The sequence below is a fragment of the Kryptolebias marmoratus genome, linkage group LG2 (assembly GCF_001649575.2).
Source record: "Kryptolebias marmoratus isolate JLee-2015 linkage group LG2, ASM164957v2, whole genome shotgun sequence".
Classification (NCBI taxonomy): domain Eukaryota; kingdom Metazoa; phylum Chordata; class Actinopteri; order Cyprinodontiformes; family Rivulidae; genus Kryptolebias; species Kryptolebias marmoratus.
Window position 1 is genome coordinate 26,134,848 of NC_051431.1, and position 12,353 is coordinate 26,147,200.

At 38.1% G+C, this 12,353-nt stretch overlaps 1 protein-coding gene across 2 annotated transcripts in view; it reads right to left on the reverse strand.

The window, feature by feature from the left end:
- Positions 1-12,353, reverse strand: part of bcas3 (BCAS3 microtubule associated cell migration factor) — a 383,299-nt gene that overhangs the window by 129,892 nt on the left and 241,054 nt on the right. The window lies entirely within an intron of this gene.

Genomic DNA, 12,353 nt, shown 5'->3' on the forward strand with positions numbered 1-12,353 from the left:
ATAAGGGGTCTTCGGGCTGCACTTCGTCTGGCCCCTCACCTAGGACCTGTCTGCCTTGGGTGACCCTACTAGGGGCATGAAGCCCCTGACAGCATAGCTCCTAGGATCATTGGGACACTCAAACCCCTCCACCACGATAAGGTGGCAGCCATGGGAGAGGCAAAAAAAATCAATTGTGTCTATTATGTCACTCTTATTCAAAACTAAACTCAGCAGTAAAATGAAGGTTAATTTCCTAGAAACACACATACAATGTAAAATGCAACTTTGATTTATATTTGTTTACTGGCACTCCACACCAATGACAGCACATAGGGGTTACAAAAGTAACTAAACCGAGAGAAATCAGAAACCGTGGTGATCAAAACTCAGGGCAAAAATAACATCTGTGGTTAAAGTGCAAAAGGCGAATGTGGGACGTTAGAGGCCCTGATTATACAGTGGTCTCAAACACCAAGCTTTTAACTGCAAGCTTGTGTGTTTTATTGATGCTTTGGTGTTGTATTTCACAAAGGCAAAACTTAGAGCCATGTGATCCATCCTAAAGAAAACCATAGAAATAAAATTCTGAGAGCATGAGGGTTCAGTATATTCACTGTTACTATTCAGTATCTTTGCTGAGATGTCTGAGGTTGTTTCTGGGATCTGTTGGAGTCACTCTTCCAGTTGGGATTCACGGCACTGAGTGCTCCAATGACCACTGGTACCACTGAGTCCACAGGAGTGCAGTCCTAGGAACAGCTAACATACTGACCAGAACCCTCAAGCTCCCAGGCATCTGGTAGAGAACCTAAGTTTGAAGTGAAGTGGAACCGCCAATGTGGAAAAAATAGAGCGAGCTGATTATATAAAGTATTATAACAAACATTTATTACAATGTAGGGATGTAACAGATGCCTGAATTGTTTGTAAAAACAATTAGATATAATATTTTAAAACTGAAATGTTGAAACTACCTGAATCAAACTTGCAGATTAATCATTAAGGCAAACAACCGGTGTTCAACATTTAACTACAGGCCATCTGTGTATAGATAGACAAATCTCACAAACAAAACTTTAACCTGAAGCATTTTGCTCAGGCATTGTTCACACATGGTTACAACTCAGCTAAGCTTTTTACAATCTACACAAACTAGTAGTACTCAGCTGGTTCATCACAATTTGGTAAAATCTGCTTCAGTATGAAGACAATCATGACTCTGCTACATTCTTAGTGCCCACCAAACAGGTTTTACCTGCTATTTTTCAGATCCTGGAATAGCTCTCGTTCACCTGCAACACACTCTATACATCATCAGCACACAACAATACTACTACATTCATTCATGATTGCACAGCATTCTGTGCTTCACCCTGGCATGGCTCCTTCGGACTGTGTCAGGATGCAGCTACGAGCTAGAAGATCATGCCATGCTAGGATGACTGCCAAGGGTATCATGTCTGTGCTAAATTGTTTTGATGACCCTCTCACAATCTGCATAATTTTCCCATATATTTGGGAGGTTTCAGCAACAGTTGCATCCTGGCCGTGGAGGAAAAAATACAATTCAGTAACATGAGAGGATGCAGGTGAAGGAGCTTTCTGTGCAGAACCTTGACTAAATCCACCATTTTTTTCTTCATTCAGCAGGCCTGACCATGAGATCCAGTGTTTCTTGATTATATTCAAAAGATGATGGAAGGCCAGTGAAAAATGCATGATGCAGTATTTTTTTAACATGTAGATAAAGTGGATTGGTCGTTGTAGCCATGTGGTGAGAGTGTAGCATGATCCTAATGGTTGTAGTGAGAGAAACAATGAATTAAAATGCATGAAGCAGCTGTTCTGCCAGGAGCGTTACTTACTTGAAGCACTACTAATTAGTGTGAGTGTGATAGGGTAGAAGTTTTATTTCAAATTCTGAATGACCAAGCCACGCTGGTGTGCACAGGCCTCATGTCATAGATATGGTTTCGCCACATTCCCCCAAGCTCCATCCAGGACTCTAACATGTTGGCACCCCATTAATAAACCACAACAACATTGCCCTGAAGATTTGTGCATGCTTAAAACCCCAAACAACCAATTATGCTCTATTACACAAAATTGGAAGCCCACTGTGTTCTTAATTTGCAGGGGGCCTGAGATTTTTAGTGAATGGTACAAACTTTTCTTATTCTTACGAATGAACTGGATTTCTTTGGTAGTTATTATTATTATTATTTTCAGAGTAACTTTTTTTTTCTGTAACTTTTTGTTGACCATCAAAATGTAAGAATGCATACTCTCATAAACAGAAAAGAAAGAGCAAAAGTAAGAGAGACAGAGAAGAGTCCTTATGTTCCTCTGTTTCCCACATCTCAGCACACACAAACACAACACTTCTCCTTCTATATTCTCTGTCCATGAGAGCCTGAACTAATCTCCCATCTGCCCCAGCTCCTGCCACACAGACTGCTTTCATTCCTAACGAGAGCCTGATGAATTTTCTTAAAGGAGGCAATGGGCCAAATTGGAGCTGATATGTTTTATCCGGCAGGATGGACGAGGCCATAAGACAGACCCTTGTCCTGCTGCCATGTGACAGTCAAACCAGGCCAAAGTGAAAAAATCTATTAGCTCTAACTGGTCAGTTTGCTGTGTATTAGCCTTGCTTATTCAATTACCAAAGATGTGTGTGTCTATCTGTGGATGCTTTTATATCATGATGCGAACCAAAGCTTACAGGACACCAGCTGATGGGAACAAAATTGTCCAAAGACATTTCACTGACTGAGACTTGGATTTAGGCTTAGAGAAAAAAATCAGTTGTGATTGTTAAGGTTAGGCTAAGGGGACAGAAAATGTACATGGTATCAATATTGTTCTTCATTGTGTGTATGAGAAAAAACTATGTATGTGTGTGTTAGTGTTTGCGTGTGGGGGCATGTGTGGACGGTTCAGATGGAATTAGGCGTTAAGGGAGGGACATTATACTATATAAACCTATAATGTACATAAATATTTGCTTTAGATTCACAAGTTGCAGATGTTGTAACAAAAAAGACACATCGACTTTATAAACTACAAGCATACTGATGTATAAAATGTGTGTAAATATTGTGCAATGTGTAGTCCAGTGTGTACATGGAGTGCAAGGATATGTGTGACACGTGACTATGTGGGGGACAGTGTGAAGCGATGGAAAAAGAGCACCAGATGAGCTATCTGGATGGGTTGTACTGACACACACAAACACATAAACCCAGATAGAAAAGGGTAAGAAGGGGAGGTGGGGGGCATGACGCGTCAAGCTGGAGCCATGAATCGGTTATGTGTGAGTGTGAGGGGGCTGATCCTATTGTGTGTGTCAACAAGCCGACCCATTCAGCGCCTGTGTGGCTAAACTCTGCTAATGAGCGTTGCCCCTGGCTGGGCCAAGCTAGCACACAGCTCTTCATGGCCAAAAACTTAAATACACACCCCCACACACACACATACACAACCTTTAAAGTAGAAGAAAATGACTGGGGCAGGGGATGTGGGACATGGTAAAAGAGACAAGGAGGTGTGAACAACACAAAGAAAAACAAAATCACAGAGAATGAGTCGGAATTGGACCTCATCAAAAGACAACAGAATGCAGCTCAACTAAATTATGACTAACGTTTTGGTAAAAAAATTAAATAATAAATAATAATTAGGCTGGTGGTATCTCAGGGGTTAAAGTGAACTTAATAATTTCCAAAACTTGCAAGGCAGCAAAGGAAAATGCAGAATATGTAGTATAATCTACCACATGTGATAAGAGTAGTTTTTAAGGCCCCCTTCACATTGACTGATGACCCTGCTACAACATATATATATAGTTTTAAATCAGTCAGAACATGAATAGTCTTTGCACGGTCTTGGTGAAGTCTTTAGGCACAAAGGGACATAGTAAGCTTCCCACTATGTGATATAAATCTACAATGGTTTTGAACATGCAAGGTTGAGGTGGTTTATCACTGTGGTGGTAGTGTTTTGGGGTCTTGGGTGGAGCGATGTGGCAACAGTAGCAGTGTTAATAACATGAGACCCCCTTGCGTTGACATGGCCTGATTATTGAAAGTTTGTAGGAAAAGTGACCTCACTAGCCTCATGCCTAGGCTATGACACTGATGATGACAAATTCAAGGAAGAAACCTGGAGTAGATGTAATGCCTGCGGTTGCTGTGTTGTGCTAGTGTGAGGTGATCTTCTTGCATATAGATGCATCTTGATATGGTCTGAAAGAGTTGTGCATATAGAGAGTGGTAAAGGTGCACAAGACCATCTCTGGGGTGTAGAAATGACAAAAAAAAAAAAAAAAAACTAAGTGTAGCAGTGTCATGATTGCCTTCACAATGAAGGTTTTCCAAATTTGCTACAGTCTAGTTTTTTCTAATAGATTGTGGAGAGGATAGCTAGGTTGTCATCTACTGTGAAGGTGGCCTACATGCCTAGTTTGACTTGATATGTGATCATTCAAAGATAAATGACGAATTCCACATCTTTAAATTTTTTAAAAATATATTAAAATAAAATAACAAAACGTAACTTGTTAGTTTGAGATGTTCCTACAAATCTTACTATCTGACATTTTTGCAGCAAATCAAAGTCTAAAGTTTCAGCAAGACATGGTGTGATACAAATACATACAATATTAAACTAATTTCTTTGGAAACATTAATAACACTTATGCCTGTAGGTAGGACATTTAATGGCCACCTGGAGGCATTTCATTGAATTTTCAGAAACGATTCTACAAAAACAAAAAAAAACCCACCTCAGTTTAATGAAGTGAAATGGGTGGAAAACTAATTGTAAAATATTTAAAAGTGAAAAGGGGTGTGTGCATATGTAATCACTTCTTTACTTTAAAGATCCAACTATCACCTTTAGAAGCCACATTATTAGTTAAAAAGGATCCACCTGAGAGCAATCTAAGTGTCAAATGATATCAGCATATACTGTATACACCTGTTACACCCCAGAATCAACACCAATGAAACACCTCTAAGTAGTGCAGGCTACCATCAAGCGAGACATCACGAAGATCAAGGAACTCTCCACACAGGTCGAAGACAAAGTTGTGAAGAAGTATAGATCAGGGATAAGTTATTAATAATATCCCAAACCCCTGAATATTCCACAGAGCTCTATTAAATTCATTTTTAGAAAATGGAAGGATAATCCCACAACAGCAAACCTACCAAGAGAGGGTCATCCACCAAAACTTGGGGACAAGGCTAGGACAGGTATGGAGGACCATAGTCAAAGAAACATTCAGGGGGCCAAAGAAAACCTGAATGGAGCTGAGCAGTTCTTCAGCAGATATTGAAGGCTCTGTCCATAGAGCCAGTAGAAGCTGCACGGAGCTAAGCTGGAGGAAAGAGTGGACAGGGAAAATACACTGTTTACAGAAAAATAAATAGCCTGGACTGTTTGGAAATTCTTCTCCAAACATGTGGAAGAAGGTGCTGTAAAAAGATGAGACTAGTATAGAACTTATATGATCATCAGCAACAACACAACAATTGTCCCAAACCTAAAATCATGCTAAGAACCGAATCCCTACAGTAAAGCATGGTGGTGGCAACATGGTGGTTAGATGGACCAAGGTCATGGAGACGAACCTGAAGAGACCTAATGCTGAAACTGCTGCAAAAGGTGGTGGTCACTTAGGACTGACTTAAGGTAAAGAATGCATATGTGCACGCCATTTTTCAAGTTTTTTTTTTTTTAATATTTAAAACAGGATATTTTTTCTACTTTACTTCATTAATCTGAAGTAGTTCTTATACATTTATTGCTTTAAAACAAATGAAAAATCCAATTAACTGTCTAGTTTTAAGACAACATAAAAAAATGACCAAGAGGGTTAATACTATTGCAACCAACTGTGTGCACAAAAATAGGCACCTGTTTAATAATGTTTTGATAAAGTTCAGTAAATGGGATCCTAAATAAAGTTAAAGTTAAAGATAAAGTTACCCTAAAATGATCTCACATTAAAAAGAGTGGCTGAAATCTGACCATCATAGTTGATATTATTTAACTGTTAAATTACTGATGTTATTTTATTTTTGAAGGATTTAAAAAAAAAGTTTAACAAAAATTAGTGTTGAGTACTGACAAAAGGGTTACCAATTGCAATGTTTAACATTCAAAGTTTAGAAAAGTAATATAAACGTAACAAAATTTAATTAGTTACATTACTTTTAGAAAACAATTGAAATAGTTACACTATTATTACATTTTAATTGGAGTAATATGTACTTGTAACTAATTACATTTTGTAAGTAACCCTCTGAACAATGGCAACATTATAAACACAGAAAGGATATTTTAAAGTACTCCTCATTATAATTTTGGGCCACTTTACTGTTGTCACAATCTACTTTAGATCCAATCTAGGAATCAAAGACTACACAACATGTCTAATTGCAAAGACCAACAGTTGAATATGAACTGTTTTTAAACAGATGATGTGCTAGGAGATCTGTAAATACATCAGCCAGATAATCAGCTATGTTGTGCTTGAGATCTATATATTATTGAAAGTGGAATGTCAAAAACAGACTATAAAAAACCTCTGGGCTCTGTCTTTACAGTACAATGTAGATCCATTTTGTCATTCAGGCAATGACTCTTTGAAGTTAATGGTAAAAAGAAAAGAAAATGAAAAAATATATAAATAAACACATAAACCCACAAAACTCCTCTATGGAACTACAGAAAGTGCTCTGAGAAAAAGAAGAAAATATTGATATAAGCAGAAAAAACCAGAATCGTTTACGACATTAGTGAGAACACAAATTAAAAGCAACAAAAGAAGTGAGAGCAAAAGGAAAATGATATAAAAAACTCCAATGAGGCTGTTCATATGAGCCAGCATGCAGAAGTGAGGAAGAATGGAGTTGAGGGAGCTGGGGGTGAGAAAAGGAGGGCATGTCAGCCTCCATCAGCACAACGAGCTCTTTCTGTTTTTTTGCTCAACACTTTTTCTCCACCACCAGCAAGCTATTTCCAACCACCATGTGTATGGATGACTCTGTGTGTGTGTGTGCGTTTGAGTGAGAGTGTGCTAGAGGTGAGGTTTGGGGCTGAAGCCATTAAAGCTCTGTTAAAACACTTCTGTTGCTGTTGGCTGATGGTGAAGCAAAAGGAGAGTTGGAAAAAAAAAGAGAAGGAGTGAGACAGTGAGGGAGGGAATACACTCTCAGTGGCTATCTCGGCCCGCGCAGCAGTCCGTTGGCAGCCTGTCAATACTATGAGCAGAGAGGTGCGAGATGAGTCAACAACCTAATTCTAACATCAAACTTTCATGGGCAGCAGAGGGCAAGAGCAGGACGGAGAGAGCTGAGAGGTTTGCTGTTAACGCTTCCTCCATCACCTGACCTTCACTCCTGCATACCTTTTAAGAACTCTTTAAAAATCAACTCTCACACACATACAGCGCCAACGTACAAACCCTGGGACACATGCGGCTGCACTTTTAAAGTTCTGACCTGCAGCTGAATTACATTTGGAGTGTTTTAGCAAGATATAATAGTGACCCTCTCACTGCCCCCTCCCCATTCCTCCACGCTTCTGACTCTGAGAGAGTGCTGCCAGCTTTATTTATTAAATATGTCCTGAGAGAAGATGCAGCTCAGGTGAGCTGAGAAACCGTTTTAAAAGACTGGCTTTTAATGTCTCTTCGACACACTCGTGGTCTAGTGGAGCCTCAAAGAGGACACCTCTTGAGCAGTGAATGGTGTTTGTCCAAGCTTGTTGACTCACAGTGTGACCATACGGAAAATGTGCAGCAGTTATTGGAAGAATGGGAAGCTTAAGATCACAGGGGGAAAGCAGGAAGTGCTACAATGGCTGTTTCTGCAATTACCAACAAATAAAACCAATGAAGAAACAGAAATGCAGCTGCACTGGATTTATGCCCGGTCAAACTAAGAAGATGTAGAGATCACTGTCTGATCTAAAGTTAATTTGGTGTCCCTCATCCATTCCCTTTTAAAGAACTGCTTCAGCAAACTGCTAACTGCCTTTGATTCAGGTTAGGACTTTAGGCTTAAGAAAAAAAAAGTCATTGCAGGAAATTTGTTTTGTGTGAATAAATATTCAAACTTACAGTATTAAACAATAATTTAATAAACGCAAAAGTGGAAAATAAAACCACTCTGACATGCAGTCTTGAGACAACAAGGTGGATGACTTCACACACAGTTAACTGGTTAGCAAATGTAGGGATGTAAACAACAGTTTTGTTTGAAAGAAACCAAAAGGTGGGTGCATGGAGATGTTTGATTATTAACATAAGTCATTTGATATCTATGAAGGTTGGTTCCCCTAAAAAGCTAGAGACCTTTAAACAACAACAAAAAAAAAGGTTATTAAGTTGCAACACTGATTGGGTTTTCAACTTCATATCGCTATTATTTGCGTACAGTGGTAGTCATGTTGAACATATCCACAGTTTTGATGCCTGACAGTTGTCGTAGGAGATTATTTTGAATGCTAAATACCATCCAACATAAACCTTAAGACTAAGTACTCCAAAGCACTCAACAGCAAAGCCCCCTTTCAGACTAGATAATGATTCATTAGAATGTAGCTGTATCACAGCAAATTTAAAAAAAAACACCTTCAGTGAATGAAGGCAATATTGATGAAGTAATGCTCTTAGTTCTCACTAAAAACATGTTAAAAATACTTGATTCTATACAGTAATTTGAATCCAGAGAAGTTACAGCCTCCCCACAGAATGGTCCCAGTACAAATTTTAAGTTCTGCAGTTACATGTAAACAAATGGGTTTTTGCTCTTGCTAAAATAAAAATTGACGTCTCAGAATTTTTTATCAAGTGTTGACTCTTGTGGATTAACATCATTTTTACCTTGCTGTATGTTCTACTATTAATTTTTCTAAAAAGGCTTAGCTGTCCTGCTGGCTTCCACTTCCAACAATGAGGGAAAGCAGATACAACTAGTTTAGTAATATAATACAAATCTCTGGTACTCACTAAAAAGTTTATTGGTACCTAAAGAGTGTAGACTCGTCAGCCACATGGTGAGATCCTATTGGTTGTAGAAAGAGCAAAAGCTGGAAGCAATGCTCATAGCAGCCACATTGCCAAAAGTGGTGTGATAACTTTCTTGGAATGCTGACAATTTATTTTAGATGTGATGAGGTTTTAGCCTAGGCATGAGACCAGCATGGCCAGTCTTGCTTCAAATTCTTGATGACCAAGCCATGCTGGTTTACACAGGTCCCACATCATGAATACGCTGTCATCGAGGACCCCAACACACTGCTACAACAATGATAAACCACCATGACCTTACTTGAAAGGCTTTGTGCATGCTAGAACCCTTCACTACCTATTGCACATAATGTGTCCATTTTTGTATTTAATAAGAACCTGACAATCTCACCCATAACCTGAAAAGACCATCCACATTTTAGTAGATTTATTTTTTTCAAAGCCATAGGGGGTCATCAGCCAGTGAAGGACACCTTAGAAGAGTCAGCTGTCATTAAATGCATTAGTTTTCACAATACCTCTCAAAAATAATATATAAAAAATCTTATTTAAAACAAAATGGCAAAAAATTTGGTGATTTGTTGGTGAGACTAAAAATATTGGATTTTTAAATTTACGTTTAGTAAGCAAAAACCATTTCTTTAGCAGGGTGGCACAAAAGGATTTGCTAACAAAAAAAAAGAGCTTTATGTTGATTAGACTTGACTACTACCTGAAATACAAACCCGCTGATTTTATAGTCTAGACGTATAGAAGCATACAGGCAGAAAAGGTGTCAAAGATAGACAGTAAACAGTGATGGCATCTTGTCTTACAGACACAAACAGCAGAGCAGTGTTGTCATTCTAATGTTCATGTGTTTTCTGACAGCTCTATCAGTGTCTCTGCTGGTCTCCATGTACTGAAGGCAAATTAAACACTTGAGACTGTAGGATTGGTTCATTACACAGAAAAGCAAGGGCCAAGGGCAAGAATAACAAGCCATGTTGCAATAAAGAAAACACTGACACTTTCCTGAACTACCGTACATTGCTGTGAACAGAGTTTTTAGGGGAAATATTTCAGTGTAAGACTTTTTATAAGGGTGCATCCAGACCAGCCCTGTTTAGTCTGCTTTAATTGAACTCTAGTTCATTTGCCTAAAAAGTCTAGTTCGTTTGGGGAGGTGAATGCACAATCAAACTCTGATGCGGACCAAAAAAGCGAACTCTGGTTCGCCTAAAAACCTAGGTTTTGGTTAGATTGAAGGGAACTCTGGCGCGGTTCAAATGCAAATGTGAATGAAAGCGGACCAGCGACCGCTCCAAAAGCAGGAAGTGGACCATCTGGGTAAATACAACCAAAACAAATGCATGTTTCTTCCACTAGCAGGAGAAATGGCTCGTGGTCAGACGTGGAGCGAAGAGGAGGTAAAGGCCCTCAAACAAAGAAACAGAAAATCTAAAAAAGAAGTCCTAAAATTTGACACCACTAGATTTTTGTTTTTTGTCTTTTCCTTCAGTAGTTCTTGGTGCAGCGCCACCACAGGCGGGGAGGGTAAGACAGGTTGCTCAAAGGGTTTGGCTTGATTGACTTGGTGTAGTGTGAATGTGAACAGCAGCAGCTGAAAATCGAACAAATGTTGCAATTTTGGTCCCTAATCGAATCAAGTCTACCGGACTATCATGTGTAAATACAACCCAAACTTTCAGAAGGAAATACCTATAGAAAAAGGTGGCAACAACCCTTTCTAATTCAAGTATAAGCTTGACAGTGATACATGAATGTTTATAGAGCCTAAGGAAAAAACGTTATTAGGTTGAAACTGTTTAGTTTTAGTACACAGAGCTACAATACAACAGCTCTGTTGAATATTCAGGTTAGAAGAGGCTTGTTTAGAACACCTAAGACTGTATATGAATGGATGGTGTACATAAAACCTATCTATGGGCAACATTTTTAATGTTTGAAGACTGTGATGTTTGAAAAAAAACATAAATTGAATATGTGTGTACATATTAGGACACTGTCTTTACTTTTGACAGAAATCCTAAATATTTTTATGTATACACCATGCCTTTACAGATGTGATTGTTACTAAATCTCTCATTCTGTAAGTCCATCTGTCTGGATGGTATCTTTGAACCTATGGCCTGCTAAGAACTGAACTCAAAAACACAATGTAAATATTATTCCAAAAACAGCCTAAATTGTTATACTTTATTTTGGAAGACAAAGAGTTTTTCAGTATTTCTCAGCACATAAAACTCTTATTTCTGAAAAAAAAATTAGAAATGTTTTATAGTAAACACAAATCCTATGCCAGCTATTTTTGTGGTACACATTTTTTACACACTCATAGCTTTTCCACTGACAGTCTAATCACATCAACAAACACTGTCATACTATGTCAAACAAAGGGGACACTTCATTGTTTCCTGCCTAATACTCTGTTGGGGACACTTTTACCATTGTACCCTAGTACTCCATAAAATGTGAAACCACATAAAAAATACAGAAACCTAAATAACCAATGAGGTACATTAATCACACACCAGATGCCATATGTACATGCTGTACAGTGATAATACAATAGTAAAGAACTGAGGTTAAGTAGGAAAATGAATTATTTAAACTCACATAAAAATATGTCAGAGGCTCATTTCATTGTTGCTGGTCTCCAACAGAGGTACACTGAATCACTGTCAGTTAGTGTCAGTCTCATCTTCTTTTAAAACATCTGATGAAGTTTTATAACTCTGAATACTTCCTATTGTTCTTATTGAAGTACAGAATATGAGTTCTTTTCTAAACACAAAAAGGTAAAATGCAGTTTGTAAAAAAAAGAATACATGATTAAAATACAATGAATTAGTTTATATTCTTTTGACCGTGAATGGTTAGTCATGGACAAAAAATAAAAATAAAACTAAAAAAAATAAATTTGAATTCTGTAGTTATTATACTATTCTTCTACTGCATTATGACCTAAACAATGTTTATTTTGGAAAAAAAAACAAACAAAAAAAACAAGATAGGAAAAAGACCACTGTTGAGTTCTGAAATCTTGCTGTAGGCAATTCAATAGTAGTCTGTGATCTTAAATCATGTGTAATTTACATTACATAAATTTCACCACAACTAAGTTCAAACAACTCGACTACCATAATACTGTTAAAAGCATCACATCGCCAAGCAGCAGAACACACCCTGCATGGTAAATCACATTCTCTGTGGTTGCAAAAAAGGCTAACAGCCATCTTGGAGCTCTAACAGCTGGTTTACTTTGAAGAAGCAACAGTGAAACATTGTCCTGGGGGTTCAGTGGTTAGGGTGCTCAGCAAATGAG